This window comes from Salmo salar, chromosome ssa01 (assembly GCF_905237065.1).
Source record: "Salmo salar chromosome ssa01, Ssal_v3.1, whole genome shotgun sequence".
In the NCBI taxonomy this organism is placed as follows: domain Eukaryota; kingdom Metazoa; phylum Chordata; class Actinopteri; order Salmoniformes; family Salmonidae; genus Salmo; species Salmo salar.
This window is the reverse complement of record NC_059442.1, coordinates 46674548-46694870: the sequence shown is the minus strand read 5'-3', so window position 1 is coordinate 46694870 and position 20323 is coordinate 46674548.

Genomic DNA, 20323 nt, shown 5'->3' with positions numbered 1-20323 from the left:
TCATGCAGCGCCTGAGCGTAGTCAGTATCAGATCCCCCGTCCCTACACCATTGAAGTTGACGTTTAAAATGGTAAAGGTTAGGGACGTCCCAAGGATCACAGATACCACTGACTGGGCTGCAGTGCCATCTGTGGTGCCATCACATCCTTGATGAATGGACTCGCTGGCGCCACCTATCACCCCGGAGTGTAAGTCACCTATACAGATGTGATACACTTTTAGCAAAGTGTATAAATAAATAATTAGAGCTTTTTGTCTTTGCAATTGCAATATTGTGTTTGATCAACATTGCAGTTAGAGCCTGACGGCCTAATTGGAGGGCCAGCAGTATGTTTGCGCTATCATGCCATCAGATTTTTTGAAAAGTGATTTTATTGCTGTGGATTTAAACTAGGTAAGTCAAATAAAAAATAAAAAAGAGAGATAGTTAATTGCTGTTATTGATGCCGTGTTCATGTGCTAGTCAGAACTAGGAAACTCTGAAATGTCCTAACTTGATAACTGGATGAAAGCGGCACATGTATAACTACAAACAATATCGGTGTGTGGGTAAAATCACTGGGGAAGCAAAGCCAGGAAAAATATTACAACATATGGTGTGATAATTGTATTAGTTGTTCTATAACCTATTTGTTCATACGCCACTGTGATATACAATTAAGGTTGAGACAAGAAAAAGACAACAGTCACACAGGGGTGGAATAAATTCAACCCCGCATACGTTCGTTTCATCACAAAACCAGAGAGCAACATCTGTCCGCTGAAGTCTACAAAGCAAATATTGCATGTAACAAACAAACAATTTACTTAAACTACTGATTTAGAACCACAGAGAGTTACTGCAAGTCAGCACAAAGAAAAGAGGAGCACTGCCTCCACTATTCCACCACCATTTCAACTTAAACTTCATAAAATCAACTAAACTATTTATGCTTAGTTTAATACTGTGAAAACAAACTTAAAGATACCAATCAATGTTGCTAAATATCCATGGTATGTGTGTGTGCGTGGGCAAGTAAAAAAAAGTTGACTCACCCTACTTGTAGACTAGAGAATGCCATGAGTGTGCAAAGTTGTCATCAAGGAAAAGGGTGGCTACTTTTTTGTTTACTACATGATTCCATATGTGTCATTTCATAGTTTTGATGTCTTCACTATTATTTTACAATGTAGAAAATAATAAAAAATAAAGAAAAACCCTTTAATGAGTAGGTGTGTCCAAACTTTTGACTGGTACTTTCATACATTTTTTAAACTGGTACCGGGCCACCTGTCGTACTGAGGCGTGTGTCCTAGAGCTTTCTTAAACATGGGGTGAGACATTCTTACTAATCTGCTAGAGAACCAGTTCGGACTTAAGTATAACTTTTGTATGACTGAAGCCTTTAGTGAGAGGTCTGATGCTTTAAAATTTAATCATTTCTGCCCTCAGAATTCATATTCATTATATAAATAGGCCCATTTAATTTTGTCTGGCTTGCTGTTCCAAATAAAATGTAATATTTTTTGCTCATATTATTTAAAAAACAAGTCGCTAGGTGTAGGCAAGGCCATAAGCAAATAGGTAAACTGGGAAATCAGGGTGATTTTTCCACAAATAGACAGGTATTTCCCTTTCCATGGTATCAAGAGCTTATCTATTTTCGCTAACTTTCTATTAAAATGTATCGTAGTGTATTTAGATAATTTCTTTCTTTCATGATATGAATACAGAGTATGTCCACTTGACCATCAGACCATTTTATTGGTAAACTAAAGGTTGTATTTGTAAAGGTTGTATTTTATAGTGACCCAATACATAATATAAAACACATAATTTGGTTGTAATCCAGAGAGGTTAGAAAAAATATCTAGATCCTCTATGAGGCTGTAGAGGGATCCAAATTGTGGATTTAAAAGAACATGAACGTACAATGACACCTTTGTTTTTAAGCCCTGGATTTCTAGCCCCTTGATATTATTGTTGGATCTGATTTTAATAGCTAACATTTCGATGGCCATAATAAATAGATTTGCCGATAGTGGACAATCTTGTTTTACTCCTCGAAAGTTTATAACTTTCTGAGATGCCGCCATTATTTACTATTTTACACCTAGGGTTACTTTAGCCCATTTTACAAGAGATTCTCCAAAATTGAAATATTCCAGGCATTTATATATAAATTCCAGTCGTACTTTATCAAAAGCCTTTTCAAATTCAGCTTGAAATACAAGGCCTGGTTTTCATAGTGTTCAATTGTTTCCAGTACTTGTCTTATATTATCTCCAATGTATCGTCCATGTAAAAAACCTGTCTGATTAAGATTAATAACATCTGACAATAACTTTTTAATTCTATGTGCTATGCATTTTGCAAATGTTTTTGCTTCACAACACTGAAGTATAAGAGTCATCTTTCCATAAAGGTTTTGTAGGCCAAACCGTTCGGTTTGCCCTACAGACGTTTTCCTGAGAAGACCGATGTTTGTGACATCTCCTGGTCTGACAAACACTGCTGTAGCTCTGCCACCTACCATCGCAGATGCGGAAGTCTGACATCAGCGGATGCGGTGGATTAAGACCCAGCCCATGCAAAAAACAGATATCTCTATCTTAAACAGACAGAGATTATTTATGATTATGCGAATTAGATTTCAGCGAGGGCACCGACTTCCTAGGCAACATCTAGGCTACATATTGAACTTCAATCATCTCATATATTGTGCATATATTATGCCAGTGGCACTATATATTAATTTATGGTTAGATCAAAATCGCCATCATCATCATTAGCCTGAATGGAGAATTAAGGAAAAACTACAAATCCAAATCCCCATCCATGGCTTAGGAAAGGGCCGATTTAACTAGCTAGCTACTGCAGGACAACAAAACAATGACGTTTTGCTTGCTTGTGATGTGATTTGATTGTTGTGAAGCCAAATCCAAATTTGTGTTTCTATGGGCTTATTTTGGACCTAAGCTTGTCGCCTGCCTTCCTGCCTTTGGGACAACTACTCCCATTATTAGGAGTTTGCTGCTTGCTGGCATCAGTCAAATGCTACAGCAGCAACATTAGATACAGTACATGGCCTAGAATTACTGAGACAAAGGGTGCTGTTTCCCTTGCTTGGATGATTTAATTATTATAATAATAATAATTATAATTATTATTATGTATTTTTTATTGGTCAAATATTTGGGGAAGCCTGGCTTCCCATGGCATCCATGGTTACACGTTACTGACTACAACCTATTGACTACAACCAAAATTAGGTAAACTGAGAAGGCACACTTAAAAAATCTAAATATCAACTTGTTTTTAATCACATTGTAGATTTTAGCTGTATAGATTATGTATTTTGGATGTTTTCAGTGTATTTTCAATGCTTTCAGACAATGCGATTAATCACGATAAAAACATTTAATTGTGCACAAAAATTTCAAAAAGTTAACTTGAGTTAACTGATGAACTCTGACAGCCCTAATTTAAACATATAGGCATACAGTCAACAGTCAGAGTACAATTGTTTTTAACCCGAGAAGCCTCACAGAGAATCACCAACCCTGAATGATAGAACAGCTATTTCCATGTTAACATATTATCGGATGCATTTTCTCCCTTGTTTCGATGGTAGGTCACTCTGGTAGGCCTACATTATGATCAAATAGCCACAGTAGCCTACTTGACCACTGTTAAAACTAACTTAAAGTGGGTACAGCCTTTGTGTTCACAGCAATCGCGCTCCAGAAGTTGAACAGAATTTTCACAACCAGCAGACTTGAAATTTGCTCAGTGATGAAAAGAATTAGAGAGAACATTGCATACAATCACGTCCCAAGCCGACTCAGAGGGTACCAAACTAGGAGGCCCACAGCAGCCCAACCACACACAGGTTCCACCGGCTCCAAAAAGGGATTACAGAAGCCACCTTTTTCCCAAATACTTACCGGAGAAGCCTGTACTGTCAGAGCCTCATTAGGCCTGAACTGTCAGAACCCCATATAGGGAACCAGAACTTATAAGTGCAACAACACGCTGCCAGTGAAGTTCCTAGACCCCACGGTTCCAAGAACAATACTTACCTTGCGAGCCTGAAATGTCCGTACTAGTATAAGGAACCGCACAAGCGCTGCATAGCATCAACCAGAGTTGATGAACCATGCAGCCCGAGGTTCAAACCCACAGGGAACTGTGTTAACCCTGATAAATGCGCACTTTGCGTGCTGCTGCGCATCAAGGCAGCCCAAGGTTCAAATCCACAGGGAAACTGTGGTAACCCAGATAAACGTGAAATCTGCTCTCTGCCGGACATCAAGGCAGCCCAAGGCTCAATCCCACAGGGGAACTGTGGTTACCCGAACACATTTGCAACCGGAGTGCTGCCAAACACCCACTCCTGGACACAGCCATAAGAACACTATGAGCCACACTAGGAGCAGTTACATCCAAGTGATAAAACCTCAGAAAGGCATATGGGTAACCCAAACTCGCTGCAGCACAGATATCACCAATCGTAACTACTCTAACCCTGAACACTGCCCAAGAAGCCGACCCAGTATCACAGATTATTCTGAAATAGACACCAATTGCTTTTGGAAAATTGTGACAGGCACAAGTAAAAGTATATTTTTTCATGTGCAGTACACAAGTTTGTATACAGTGCATTACAATCACAGATAAAGTCAGTAGGTTACTTAAGACAGAGGAGAGGATGGATGGGCATATAACTTGAACGTCTAGCAACCCAAAGGTTATGTGTTTGAATCTCATCATTGATAACTTTTGCATTTTCGCTAGTTAGCTACTTTGCAACTACATACTACTTTTGAGGTACTTTGCAACTACTTAGCATGTTAGCTAACCCTTCCATTAACACTAACCATTTTAACCTAACTCCTAAACCTAACCCTTTAACAACTTAGCTAGCATGTTAACTAGCCCTAACCTTAACCCCTAACCAACGTTAGTCACCTAGCTAGCCTAGCTAATGTTATTTTTGGAATTTGAGTAACGTACACAAATTCGTTACGAAGAAAGAAAAGTGTGTAATACACAACAAATGCATTGTGATGAAAATCGTGTAATACACATGAAAAAGTTGACTTTTAGAAATGTTTGCAAATGTATTACAAATAAAAAACTGAAATATCACATTTACATAAGTATTCAGACCCTCTACTCAGTACTTTGTTGAAGCACCTTTGGCAGCGAATATAGCCTTGGGTATGAGGCTACAAGCTTGGCACACCTGTATTTGGGGAGTTTCTCCCATTCTGCTCTGCAGATCCTCTCAAGCTCTGTCAGGTTGGATGGGGAGCGTCGCTGCACAGTTATTTTCAGGTCTCTCCACAGATGTTCAATCGGGTTCAAATCCGGGCTCTGGCTGGGCCATTCAAGGACATTCAGAGACTTGTCCCGAAGCCACTCCTGCATTGTCTTGGCTGTGTGCTTAGGGCTGTTGTCCTGTTGGAAGGTGAGCGCTCTGGAGCAGGTTTTCATCATGGATCTCTCTGTACTTTGCTTTCCCTCGATCCTGACTAGTCTCCTAGTCCCTCCCACCGAAAAACATTCCCACAGAATGATGCTGCCACCACAGTGCTTCAACATAGGGATGGTGCCAACGCTTGGCATTCTGGCCAAAGAGTTCAATCTTGGTCTCATCAGACGAGATAATCTTATTTCTCATAGTCTAAGAGTCCTTTAGGTGCCTTTTGGCAAACTCCAACTGGGCTGTCTTGCTTTTACTGGGGAGTGGATTCTGTCTGGCCACTCTACCATAAAGGCCTGATTGGTGGAGTGCTTGCAGAGATGGTTGTCCTTCTGGAAGGTTCTCCATCTCCACAGAGGAACTCCAGAGCTCTGTCAGAGTGACCATCGGGTTCTTGGTCATCTCTCTGACCAAGGCACTTGTCCCTAGATTGCTCAGTTTGGCCGGGCGGCCAGTTCTAGGAAGAGTCTTGGTGGTTCCGAACTTCTTCTATTGAAGAATGATGGAGGCCACTGTGTTCTTGGGGACCTTCAATGCTGCAGACAATTCTGACTTCATGGCTTGGTTTTTACTCTGACTGTTAACTGAGGGACCTTATATAGACAGGTGTGTGCTTTTCCAAACCATGTCCAGTCAATTGAATTTACCACAGGTGGACTCCAATCAAGATGTAGAAACATAAAAGATGATCAATGGAAACAGGATGAACCTGAGCTCAATTTAGAGTCTCATATTAAAGGGTCTGAATATTTATGTAAATAAGGTATTTCTGTTTTGTAATTTCATAAAGAACTATTATTGCTTTTTAGAGCCCTAATAACACAAGGTAGATTGGCCCTACTACAACATGTGTTGTTCGCGCCTACCAACGCGAACAGACCAGCTTGACAGGATGTGCACCACTAGCTTATCAAAGATTCTTTCAGGCTTCATAGCTTAAACTTCAATAATTAGAACTAGGCTACATTTCTGTCGACTTTGTGACAGTACTCAATGAGCTGCCACTTCTCCAGGTACACAATATTTTCTGTGTGTGAGAGTTTCAGAAAAGCAAACTAGATCTACTAAATGAATATTCTATAGTCATAGCTGATCAGAAATGTCCTACATGGCAGTAGCTAATTTAAATCTGCCGCGAATAACAGTAAATCTCCATTCCGAGCACAACACACACAGGCAAAAAAGTAGGCTGTGTCTCGTTTTCATGGTATTAACATTGCTTTTACAGTAGCCTATCACACAATGACTGTGTAATACAAATAAATGATAACAGAGTGAACGTTTGCCTACTTGTTTTAGTAGGCTACACAAGGTATTGGTCGTACATACAAAGTATACAAAAATGTAGACCTATCTGAAATGCAGCCATATACACAACAACTGTAATTTTGCACACAAGAAAGCATGCAATGTTGAAGAGAAGCCACACGAAGACTGGTAGCCCAAGATGCGCTCATTAAAAAACAGCATCTCCAATTGGAGATCAACCCAAACAACCCCAAAATAGAAATAGAAAAACTAGAACTAAAACATAGAAATACAAAACATAGATAAATCCAAAATACCCCCTGTCACGCCCTGACCTACTCTACTATAGAAAATGACATCTTACTAGGTTCAGGACGTAACAGATTCAGCAAATATCTAAACTATACATTTACATTCAACATGAGGGAAAACCAATGAATTAATAATTCTGGCATGGCGGCCAGGGCTATAAAGGTTGTAGCTTACCATTTAGACGAGTTGCAGCCTCCTCCATGCTGTGTTGAACCTCATGAGAAGTTTCTGTTTTCATTCTCCTTCCTGGCGAAATGTACTTGTCAAATCCCTCTCAAATGCCAGCTGGACAAGCTGGGCTTTTCGCTGATGTAACATGCTGCTGTCATGACTGTCCACCACTATCCAAATAGGTCTGATCAGGTTTGCAATGAATAACTTCAATCAGACCCCCTCTCACCTGTAGAGGGGGAAGGAAATAACTGGTGTAAATCAAGGGAGAAGATCCAGACTCGCCGTCTCCAAATTCACCAAAGGAATGTGTTTTGTCTCAACAGATCTTTTTCCTGCTGAAACTCTAACATGTTCAAAAGCAACTACTGGAACAATATTTCTTACATAGAACGTGGGGAATGGTCAGAGTTGATCTATAGAAAACGAATGATCGAAAACTAATGTAATTTTGTGGGTTATGTTGTGATGTTATTAAAAATGTTATAAAGGAAATACTGTAACTTGGAAAGTATACCCACTACATGTATGAAGTTTCCATACTAAGCATTGTGCATGTAATATGAAAAATGATTAAAGCGTTTTTGTTAAGAGAGGGATGTGATTTGCTATAAGAGATAATTGTTTTCCATAAACGTTGCACAGTGAGTAGCCACTGCCCCGGAGTGAGGTCAGGGAGCGTGCCAGCCTGGCGGAACTGCCACTTTCGATCAAAATGTATAAATGATGGGTTAAGAAAAAACACATTAGACCAGAAAAGCGGGAAGCTGCAGCTGTGTGTTTAAAGTGGTTTGAACTTTGAATCTCAAGACGAGATGGAGACGATAAACTCACCTCCTGGACAATCACTGGTACGGCTGATTAGCTGTCCTAAGTAAAGTTTCTTCGAAAGTGACTAAAAAGGACCATCCTGTTACTCTGCTCAAAACATCGATATGGCTGGCTAGCCTATCTTCAAAGAAGCCTCTTCAAGAGTGTTTTGATGGAAAGTCAACTCTGTAGTTCTGTTCAGGACTACACAATAAGTTACTGGACAACTACAAAGAAGGACAACAGTAGAAGACTTGTTGGAACCATTTCGGACAATTAGAGCCTTGCAAGCGTGCCGCGAAAAGGCCCTACCCCCTTTCCAAGGCTGCCCTGTTCACCGAGAGATTCCTGGCGAACCCAGGCATTTCACGTATTTCTTACTCAAAGTGGGCGGTGGTTTGTGTGCAAAGTATATGGTTACTGTAGGTGAGAGTAGTTTCTGAATGTACCAATGTTAAGTGCCTCTGTCCCTCTCTCTCCATCTCATCTTTAACAAGCAGCCATGTTGTCGTCATTCCGCTAGGGACCTGTAAGACATGCAAGAGAGGTTAGCATGTCTTGGGGGTATGATCTTTGACCATTGTAACTTTTTCACTCATCATTATACATGATTATCAGGATTATCCGTAATCATGGTAACGTCCACATTAATATAGAAGTGTTTAGAAACCTTTTCTATTCTAATTTACAATAATACTGACTCTAAAATGACACAATACCTTATTTACCATTCATTTCTATTGGACACAAAATAATCTAAAACACAACCAAAACAAATGCAAATGCATACAAAAAAGTAGGTAGAGTTAAAAGTTTGATGTAGTCATTGCGTGCTAGGAATATGGGACCAAATACTAAAGTTTTGACTACTTTATTTGTAAGACTCTTTAGGGGTGTCAATCATTTATTTCTCTGAGCATTATATTAGTATAAAATAATATTTACCAAAATGTTTTGCATACAATTGTTTATTTATTTTTATTTAACCTTTATTAAACTAGTCAAGTCAGTTAAGAACTTTTTAGGGATAGAGGGCAGTATTCGGAAATTCGGATGAATGACATGCCTGAAGTAAACTGCCTGTTACTCAGGCCCAGAAGCTAGGATATGCATATAATAGTATTGGATAGAAAACACTCTGAAGTTTCAAAAACTGTTAAAATAATGTCTGTGAGTATAACAGGACTGATATGGCAGGTGAAAACCCGAGGAGAATCCATCCGGATTTTACATTTTTTGAGGTCACAGCCCCTTCAAATTCTTGTTTATGGGAGATTCAAAGGAATACCTCCCAGATTGCAGTTCCTATGTCTTCCGCTAGATGTCAACAGTCTTTAGAAAGGGTTTCAGGCTTGTTTTTTGAAAAATGACTTAGTAATTGTAGTTTTTCAAGGTGGCTCTCATTTTGGACTGTAGTCTTGTGGCGCGCGTGGATGAGGGCATGCACTTCTTTATTTATCTCCGGTATTGAACATACTACATTTCGTCTTAAATTTTATAATTTATTTACATATTAGGGTACCTGAGGATTGATTAGAAATGTTGTTTGACTTGTTTGGACGAAGTTTATTGGTAACTTTTGGGATTCCTTTGTATGCACGTTGAACGAGTGGAACTGGTGGATTACTGAATCAAACGCGCCAACTAAACAGTCTTTTTTGGGATATAAAGAAGGTCTTTATCGAGCAAAACAACCATTTGTTGTGTAGCTGGGACCCTTGGGATTGCAAACAGAGAAAGATCTTCAAAGGTAAATGATTTATTTTATCGTTATTTCTGACTTTTGTGACGCCTCTGCTGGTTTGGAAAATGTTTTTAATGCTTTTGTGTGTGGGGTGCTGTCCTCAAATAATCGCATGGTATGCTTTTGCCGTAAAGCCTTTTTGAAATCTGACACCGTGGTTGGATTAACAAGAAGTTAAGCTTTTAAACGATGTAAGACACTTGTATGTTCATGAATGTTTAATATTACGATTTTTGTATTTTGAATTTTGCGCTCTGCAATTTCACCGGATGTTGTCGAGGTGGGGCGCTATCCCGAGGTAGAGGCTCCTCAGAGGAGGAAGGGGAGGACCATCCTCAGTGAATTTCATAAAAATAAAAAGTTAAACATTTAAAAAGGCATCTTTTTTAGATAAAACTATACAAAATATATTCACGTCGCCAAATAATTGATTAAAACACACTGTTTTCCAATAAAGGTGTACAGTAACTTCAACAGCACTCTGTAGGGTAGCATCACGGTGTAGCCGGAGGACAGCTAGCTTCCGTCCTCCTCTGGTTACAGTGACTTCAATAAAAAACCTAGGAGGCTCATGGTTCTAGCTCCCTTCTATAGACTTACACAGTAATTATGACAACTTCCGGATGATGTCAATTTTTTTCTATAATAAAATGTAGGCCTATGCATTCCCTCTCATGCATCCGCAATTCGAGTCTTGGTTTTAACTTAACTCACTGACATGGAGGCAGGCTATTTAAAGGGTGCATGGTGGGTGGAGGAATTGATTCACCCTGAGGAAGGCACAGTGATGCCAGATCGTTGGTAAATACCCATTAAATTGCTGGGAGTTTATATATGGAGTGTGCGACTTTCTTTATTTTGATAGTTTGGAGGAATTGACTGACAAATCAATGGATAGAGCAGCCTATAGCCTAATTTCATCTGTCAAACAGGTAGGCCTAACTCTTATTTCTTAAATAGGAAGAAATAGGCTCCAACATAAATCCCTAGTTAGTAAAGTCTAATTAAAATGAACATGGTTGAAATTAATTATGCCTACTTGAATTTGCCTACTTTCAGCACCATGAGCTGTCCCATTTCCGACTGAATACGCCCGGCTGCTGCTTCAAGTTTCAGCAGCACAATATAAGTTCCGCGAATCTGGTCAATAACTGTGACAAATACATCATGGCCTAGAAACATACAGTTTTTAATCAAATCAATTATAGTAGTAGCACGCTATCAAAGTTGACCTCCAGTCCTCCTTCTCATCTTTGCGCTCTCCTTCTCAAACTGAACAGAACATAGGCTATAGGCAACTCCACTGGCCTTTTTAGGACTAGAACTAAAAAAAAGTATTTTTGGGAAGAAGCCACCTCAGACACAGTGAGCCAGTGAAGTGAATCATGTGCCTATGTGTACGAGAATTACGCTTTTCTTCCATTACACAACGCACTGATTTCTGACTGAATTTATTCCTTACCAAAGATTTAGAACGACCCGATTATAAATGATTTGCCCAACCCCCAGTCTCATTCACATCATGAAGAAGTAGTCCCCTAAACCACGCCCACCAATTCTAAATTAATTTGGTATAGTCAGATTTCCAATGTAATGGCATGGGATTTATAGTTGTCTAATCCAATAGTTTAGTTACATAACAAACAAATATAGGCACATCAAATTGTTTATCCTGATAAAAGCCTTTAAATACAAAGGCTACTTAATGACTTAATGAGGGCAAACATCAAAAGGTACAGTCATTGTAATGCTTTAAGTAATTATAAAAAAAACATCAAAAGGTACAGTTCTGTGAAACTCACTATTGATTTCAACACTATTACTTTCATAAATATTTTAATATTTTAAATTTTTATTCTCCTGATTTTAGTCATTGTAATGCTTTAACCCTTTCACACGTACCATCACACGGGGTGTGATCGTTCTACAGTGGTCCCTGAAGCGTACGATCACACCCCGTGTGATTAGAACACTCATTTAGAATGCTCATTTAGAACGGCCAGTTTCGAATGACGCAACAATCAGCATTTGAGCTGGCCACACTTTTTTCTGAAACTATTTACACAAACAGTCCTTACGTAAACTATACCATGAATTAGCTAATAGCAATTACTATGTATAATTAATCACATCACGAGTGAGCTCACCATTGATCTAAATAATTAGGTAAAACACTTTCTAGAAATTGAAAGTAATCCATCGATTAGTTTCAGCGCGCAGCTGGCCACACTTTTTTCAGAAACTATTTACACAAACAGTCCTTACAAAGTTAGGTCCAGAATGTGAGCAGTTTATTTTTGGATGCAATGTTCAGATATTCACAGAAGTATCTATAGCATAACACAATCATCCTAACTGGAAAAATGTAGGCTACATTTGTCCTAGCGCTAACTGAGGAAAGATTGACGCAACACAAGCGGTCATATTTTCTAACTCTCGGCTGACGTAAACTATACCATGAATTAGCTAATAGCAATTGCTATGTATAATTAATCACATCACGAGTGAGCTCACCATTGATCGAAATAATTAGGTAAAACACTTTCTAGAAATTGAAAGTAATCCGTCGATTAGTTTCAGCGCACAGCCATGCTTTTTTTCCTCACAGAAACCAAAGATAATAAGAGAAGACAAGATGAGTTTGGTCTGTTTACAGTATGCATGTTGAAGGGGTGTGTCATCTACTGTCGTTCACATCCCACCATTCATTTGCAGAAGTCCTCAAAAAATGAGTGAACTCTTACTCACCTCATTTTGTTATAACATCTTTGGTCAAACGGATGATTACGTGAAACCCAGAATGCATTGTATGTCAACAAACATGGCTCCATACACATAGCTGGAATTAGCTTAGCTCATCATAATCAGTACAACCTTCAAAACATTATTTTACACACATACTATGCGCCCATTACAATTTATGCAAAAATCGGAATGCATGATTTATCACGGGTAATTGAAAAACGTCAATAAAATACTAAATATATCAATAATACCACACAAAATATTTTCTGATAGTGATTTATTGATACAAATGGTGCGTGCAGGCAGTCAATCACGGTAACCTCTCACTCCCCTCTGAGCCATTCAGTGTTGTTGTTTATGTAACAATCACATCCTGGAATGGAGAGAACGTTCGAACATCACGTGCATAAAAAAACTCACACTGAAGCGACCGTTAGAGATATTTGGAACTCACGCGTGAAAGGGTTAAGTAATTATAAGTATTGATCTAGGGTATTATCCAGAGGGGCAACTTATATTTTTTATCCAGTCGGATAAACACTCCAAACAACCTACCCGACCGCTTGGAGGCGTCCGCATGGTCCCAAAGCACACATTCACATTCCAATGATAAAACTGGGGGGGACCAAAATGCAATTTCAGAATTTGGGGGGGACATGCCCCCCCTGTCCCCAGTGAAAGTTACACCCCTGGTTTTATCTATTATACTGCATGTGTTTATACATGGAAAGGAATTGGAAATGGGGATACCTAGTCAGTTGTACAACTGAATGCATTCAACTGAAATGAGCCTCTAGCACTCAGTGCTAGAGGCAGCACTACAGACCCTAGTTCGATTTCAGGCTGTATCACAACCGGCCATGATTGGGAGTCCAATAGGGTGGCGCACAACTGGCCCAGCATCGTCCAGGTTAGGGTTTGGCCAGGGTAGGCCGTCATTGTAAATAAGAATTTGTTCTTAACTGACTTGCCTACTTAAATGAAGGTTAAATCTTTTTTCCTTTTTTTATAAAAAATAAATCACTGACGGTGACACCAGCAAAGCACCATCACACCTTTTCCTCCATGCTTCACTGTGGGAACCACACATGCAGAGATCATCTGTTCACCTACTCTACGTCTCACAAAGACACGTAGAGTGGAACCAAACATCTCAAATTTGGACTCATCAGACCAAAGGACAGATTTACACTGGTCTAAATCTCTATTGCTCATGTTTCTTAGCCCAAGCAAGTCTCTTCTTATTATTGGTGTCCTTTAGCAGTGGTTTCTTTGCAGCAATTCAACCATGAAGGCCTGATTCGCGCAGTCTCCTCTGAACAGTTGATGTTGAGATGTGTCTGTTACTTGAACACTGTGAAGCATTTATTTGGGTTGAAATCTGAGGTGCTGTTAACTCTAATGAACTTGTCCTCTGCAGCAGAGGTAACTCTGGGTCTTCCTTTCCTGTGGCGGTCCTCAATGAGAGCCAGTTTCATTATAGTGCTTGATGGTTTTTGCGACTGCATTTGAAGAAACTTTCAAAGTTCTTGACATTTTCCAGATTGAATGACCTTGAATGACATTTCTAAAAGTAATGATGGACTGTCGTTTCTCTTTCCTTATTTAAGCTGTTCTTGCCATAATATGGACTTTTACCAAATTGTGCTATCTGCTGTATATCACCCCTACCTTGTCACAACACAATTGACTGGCTCAACGCATTAAGGAAAGAAATTCCACAAATTAACTTTTAACAAGGCACAGCTGTTAATTGAAATGCATTCCAGGTGACTACCTCATGAAGCTGGTTGAGAGAATGCCAAGAGTGTGCAAAGCTGTCCTCAAGGCAAAGGGTTACATATTTTGATTTGATTAACACTTTTTTGGTTTCCACATGATTATTTCAAAGTTTTGATGTCTTCACTATTATTCTACAGTGTAGAAAATGGTAAATAACGAAAAACCCTGGAATGAGTAGGTGTGTCTAACCTTTCGACTGGTACTGTATACTTAGCCTTTTTTATGTGCTGAAGTGTCATTCCTGAGGAAGGCCTGCAAGATGAGGTGGAGCATGAGGACATGGACTTTTTGGAGGAAGATGCTCTTGATTTGGAGCCACTTGGTGAAGATGAGGATGAAGAGGATGGGATTGAAACAGAGGAGTGTTGGGTCAGAAACCAAAAAGTTGCTGGTTCGAATACCCGAGTCAACAAGGTGAAAGATCTACCGATATGCCCTTGAGCAAGGCACTTAACCCTCATCTGTTCCATGGGTGCCGTACTACTATGGAGGGAACCTGTGAAACAATACATTAAAAAAACATTAGGAACACCTGCTCTTTCCATGACTGACTAGGTGAATCCAGATGAAAGTTATGATCCCTTGTTGATGCCACTTGTTAAATCCACTTCAATCAGTGTAGATGAAGGGAAGGAGACAGATTAAAGAAGGCTTTTTAAGACTTGAGACAATTGAGACATGGATTGTGCCTTTCAGAGGGTGAATGGATAAGCCAAAAGATTTAAATGCCTTTGAACAGGGTAAGGTAGTAGGTGCCAAGCGCACCGGTTTGAGTGTGTCAAGAACTGCAACGCTGCTGGGTTTTCACCACTCTCAACAGTTTCCTGTGTGTATTAAGAATGGTCCACCATCCAAAGGACGTCCAGCCAACGGCAGGCCAGTGGTAGAAAACGGGTCATTGATGAAAGGGGACAAAGGAGGCTGACACGAATTGTGCAGAGCAACAGACGGGCTACAGTTAGTCAACTGACAGAACAGTACAACATTGGTGCCCCAAAACCCATAAAAGAATGCACAACTTGTCGTACATTGATTTGAATGGGGTATGGCAGCCGACTACCTTACAGAGTTCTTTCAGCGGAAAACAAGAAATTGTGGTTGCGGTGGGCTAAGGAACGAAAACACTGGACAATTGGAAAAACATTTCCTGGTCTGATGAATCCCGGTTGCTTGTTTAATAATGGACCACATGTCCTTGACAATGGGCCACATGTCATTCCAAGCCTAAATAGTATACCTCACCCCATTTTCTCTGCAAAATGCACTCATGGTCAACAGAGCTGATCATAGAATGTTGGATATCAGACAAACAGCAGAAATACACAATTGCATTTCTATTGTTTTGTTACTAATTACATTTCACTGATACACTTCTTCACAAGAATGAATAAAGGCTGGGTCACCTTAGAAGCTTAGACATAAGGGAATGTACATGAAAACAGCATACAATAATTGTACTGGACAATTTTTTGGTGCCTCTGCATTAGCATTATAAATGACAATATGTTTCAAATAGGCAAGCATAGGCAAAATATTGATCAACATGAACACTCATCATGAGAAATAAAGGTGAGATATAAAGGCTACGATATGAAAAACAGCAGTAGGGACCAGACCATCCAATATGAACTCGCCCACTGTTAAACTCTGGTTACTGGCTACACGCTTCGGCTGCCCAGAGGTAGAACAGCTACTCTGACGAATTTCAATCATGTACTGTCTATCAAATCATGTAGTACTCAGGCTACGATATGGGGGCATTATTATAAAGATTACATCACAAATGTAAACGTGTGGTTAAAAAAACGGATTGTTTTGCCCAGTGCAAGCTCTCGAAATGCCTTATTATCCATAGGCTTTTTATCGGTTAGCGTTGCCCACGTTTGGTTGCGTGTAAACTATAAATTCAGATGCTGTCTTAACGTTTAGAAACGTAAAAAATCCTCACTTGCGAAACATATGCTGATATGCCCCTTTCATATCAGCGAGAAATTATATTTTAATAAAAAAATATACTTACTGTAGCAGTTTTCCACAGATCCATATGTTGTGTGTGCCTCCAGTTGACAAACTACACTTCCTCCCCATTTAAGCTTACCCACAGGTATTCGGAGCACGCAAGATAGCTAATTAGCACAGATGGCTGCCTATGTCTTCCATCTGTCTTCCATAAACAAGCAGTGTAACATGGAGATATGGCCCTGTGGGAACACTAACCCTAAGCAAAGATAACTGAACTGACTACCGCCCCATAGCACTCACTACTGTCATCATGAAGTGCTTTGAGAATTAAGGATCATATCACCTCTACCGTACCTGACAGCCTAGACCCACTTCAATTTCCTTACTGAACCAATAGATCCACAGACTATGAAATCACCATTGCACTGCACAATACCCTATCCCACCTGGACAAGAGGAATACCTATGTAAGAATGCTGTTCATTGACTATAGCTCAGCCTTCAACACCCTCCAAGCTCATCATTAAGCTTTAGGCCCTGGGTCTGAACCCCGCCCCTGTGCAACTGGGTCCTGGACTTCCTGACGGGTGGTGAAGGTAGGAAACAACACCTCCACTTCACTGATCCTCAATACAGGGGCACCACAAAGGTGCGTACTCAGCCTCCTCCTGTACTCCCTGTTCACCCATGACTGCGTGGCCACACATAAGTCTCCAACTCAATCATCAAGTTTTCAGACGACACAACCATAGTAGGCCTGATTACCAACAATGACAAGACAACCTACAGGGAGGAGATGAGGAACCTGGCAGAGTGGTGCCAGGAAATAACCTCTCCCTCAACGTCAACATAACGAAGGAGCTGATCGTGGACTTCAGGAAAAATCTGAGAGAGCACGCACCTATCCACATTGACGGGACCACATTTGAGAAGGTGGAAAGCTTCAAGTTCCTCGGCTTACGATCTGAAATGGTCCACCCACACAGACAGTGTGGTAAAGAAGGCGCAACAGTGCCTCCTCAACCTCAGGAGGCAAACAAAATGTGGCTTGGCCCGTAAGACCCTCACAAAACGCATCAACGGGAGCACACTGCCTGCAATCAAGGAAACCTACAGCACATGAAGGCCAAAAAGATAATCAAGGACATCAATCACCCGAGCCACAGCCTGTTCAGCCCAAAGCTGGGACCGAGTGACTGAAAAACAGCTTCTATCTCAAGGCCATCAGACTGTTAAATAGCCATCACTAGCCAGCTACCACCCGGTTACTCAACAATGCACCTTAGAGGCTGGTGCCCCATGTACAAAGACATGGAATCATTGGTCACTTTAATAATGGAACACTAGTCACTTGAATAATGTTTACATACTGCTTTACTCAATTCATATGTATATACTGTATTCTACTGTATTTTAGTCAATGACACTTTGACATTGTTCGTCCTAATATTTATATATTTCTTAATTCCATTATTTTACTTTTAGATTTGTGTGTATTGTTGTGAATTGTTAGATATTACTGCAATGTTGGAGCTAGGAACACAAGCATTTAGCTACATCCGCGATAACATCTGCTAAATATCAAATCAAATTAAAAAAAAATTGGTCACATACACATGGTTAGCAGATGTTAATGCAAGTGTAGTGAAATGCTTGTGATTCTAGTTCCGACTACGCAGTAATATCTAACAAGTAATCTAACAAATTTACAACAACTACCTGATACACACAAATACACACAAATGTAAAGGGATGAATAGAATATGTACATATATATGGATGAGCGATGGCGTGCGGCATAGGCAAGATGCAGTAGATGGTAGAATAATCAAATTCAATCAATCAAATTTATTTATAAAGCCCTTCTTAAATCAGCTGATGTCACAAAGTGCTGTACAGAAACCCAGCCTAAAACCCCAAACAGCAAGCAATGCAGGTGTAGAAGCACGGTGGCTAGGAAAAACTCCCTAGAAAGGCCGGAACCTAGGAAGAAACCAAGAGAGGAACCAGGCTATGAGGAGTGGCCAGTCCTCTTCTGGCTGTACCGGGTGGAGATTATAACAGAACATGGCCAAGATGTTCAAATGTTCATAGATGACCAGCAGGGTCAAATAATAATAATCACAGTGGTTGTCGAGGGTGCTTTTCATAGCCGATCATTCAGAGTATCTCTACCACTCCTGCTGTCTCTAGAGAGTTGAAAACAGCAGGTCTGGGACAGGTAGCACGTCCGGTGAACAGGTCAGGGTTCCATAGCCGCAGGCAGAACAGTTGATACTGGAGCAGCAGCACGGCCAGGTGGACTGGGGACAGCAAGGAGTCATCAGGCCAGGTAGTCCTGAGGCATGGTCCTAGGGCAAGAGCATACTTACATTCACACAGGACACCGGATAAGACAGGATAAATACTCCAGATATAACAGACTGACCCTAGCCCCCCGACACACAAACTACTGCAGCATAAATACTGTAGGCTGAGACAGGAGGGGTCGGGAAACACTGTGGCCCCGTCCGGCGATACCCCCGGACAGGGCCAAACAGGCAGGATATAACCCCACCCACTTTGCCAAAGCACAGCCCCCACACCACTAGAGGGATATCTTCAACCCCCAACTTACCATCCTGAGACAAGGCCGAGTATAGCCCACAAAGATCTCCGCCATGGCACAACCCAAGGGGAGGCGCAACCCGGACAGGAAGATCACGTCAGTGACTCAACCCACTCAAGTGACGCACCCCTCCTAGGGACAGCATGGAAGAGCACCAGTAAGCCAGTGACTCAACCCCTGTAATAGGGTTAGAGGCAGAGAATCCCAGTGGAGAGAAGGGAACCGGCCAGGCAGAGGAAGCAAGTGTGGTTCGTTGCTCCAGTGTTTTTCCGTTCACCTTCACACTCCTGGGCCAGAATACACTCAATCATAGGACCTACTAAAGAGATTAGTCTTCAATAAAGACTTAAAGGTTGAGACCGAGTCTGCGTCTCTTACATGGATAGGCAGATCATTCCATGAAAATGGAGCTCTATAGGAGAAAGCCCTGCCGCCAGCTGTTTGCTTACAAATTCTAGGGACAGTAAGGAGGCCTGCGTCTTGTGACCGTAGTGTACGTGTAGGTATGTACGGCAGTACCAAAATGGAAAGATAAGTAGGAGCAAGCCCATGTAATGCTTTGTAGGTTAGCAGTAAAACCTTGAAATCAGCCCTTGCCTTAACAGCAAGCCAGTGTAGAGAGGCTAGCACTGGTCAACCTTTTTGGTTCTAGTCAAGATTCTAGCAGCCGTGTTTAGCACTAACTGAAGATTATTTAGTGCTTTATACGGGTAGCCGGAAAGTAGAGCACTGCAGTAGTCTAACCTAGAAGTGACAAAAGCATGGATACATTTTTCTGCATCATTGTTGGACAGAAAGTTTCTGATTTTTGCAATGTTACATAGATGGAAAAAGCTGTCCTTGAAACAGTCTTGATATGTTCGTCAAAAGAGAGACCAGGGTCCAGAGTAACGCCGAGGTACTTCACAGTTTTATTTGAGACGACGTACAACCATGAAGATTAATTGTCAAATTCAACAGAAGATCTCTTTGTTTCTTGGGACCTAGAACAAGCATCTCTGTTGTGTCCGAGTTTAAAAGTAGAACATTTGTCGCCATCCACTTTTTGATGTCTGAAATGCAGGCACCCAGGGAGGGCAATTTTGGGGCTTCACCATGTTTCATCAAAATGGACAGCTGTGTGTCATCCGCATAACACTGAAAGTTAAAATTATGTTTCCGAATGACATCCCCAAGAGGTAAAATATATAGTGAAAAAAATAGTGGTCCTAAAACAGAGCCTAGGGGAGTTAGAGCCCTGTCTATGTTCGTAGATAAGATGAGAGCACCCCTCCAGCTAGGATGGAGTCTGTCACTCCTCAACAGGCCATGCTTGGTCCTGTTTGTGGGTGAGTCCCAGAACGAGGGCCAATTATCTACAAATTCTATCTTTTGGGAGGGGCACAAAACAGTTTTCAACCAGCAATTGAGTTGTGAGAATCTGCTGTAGAGCTCATCACTCCCCCTAACTGGGAGGGGGTCAGAGACAATTA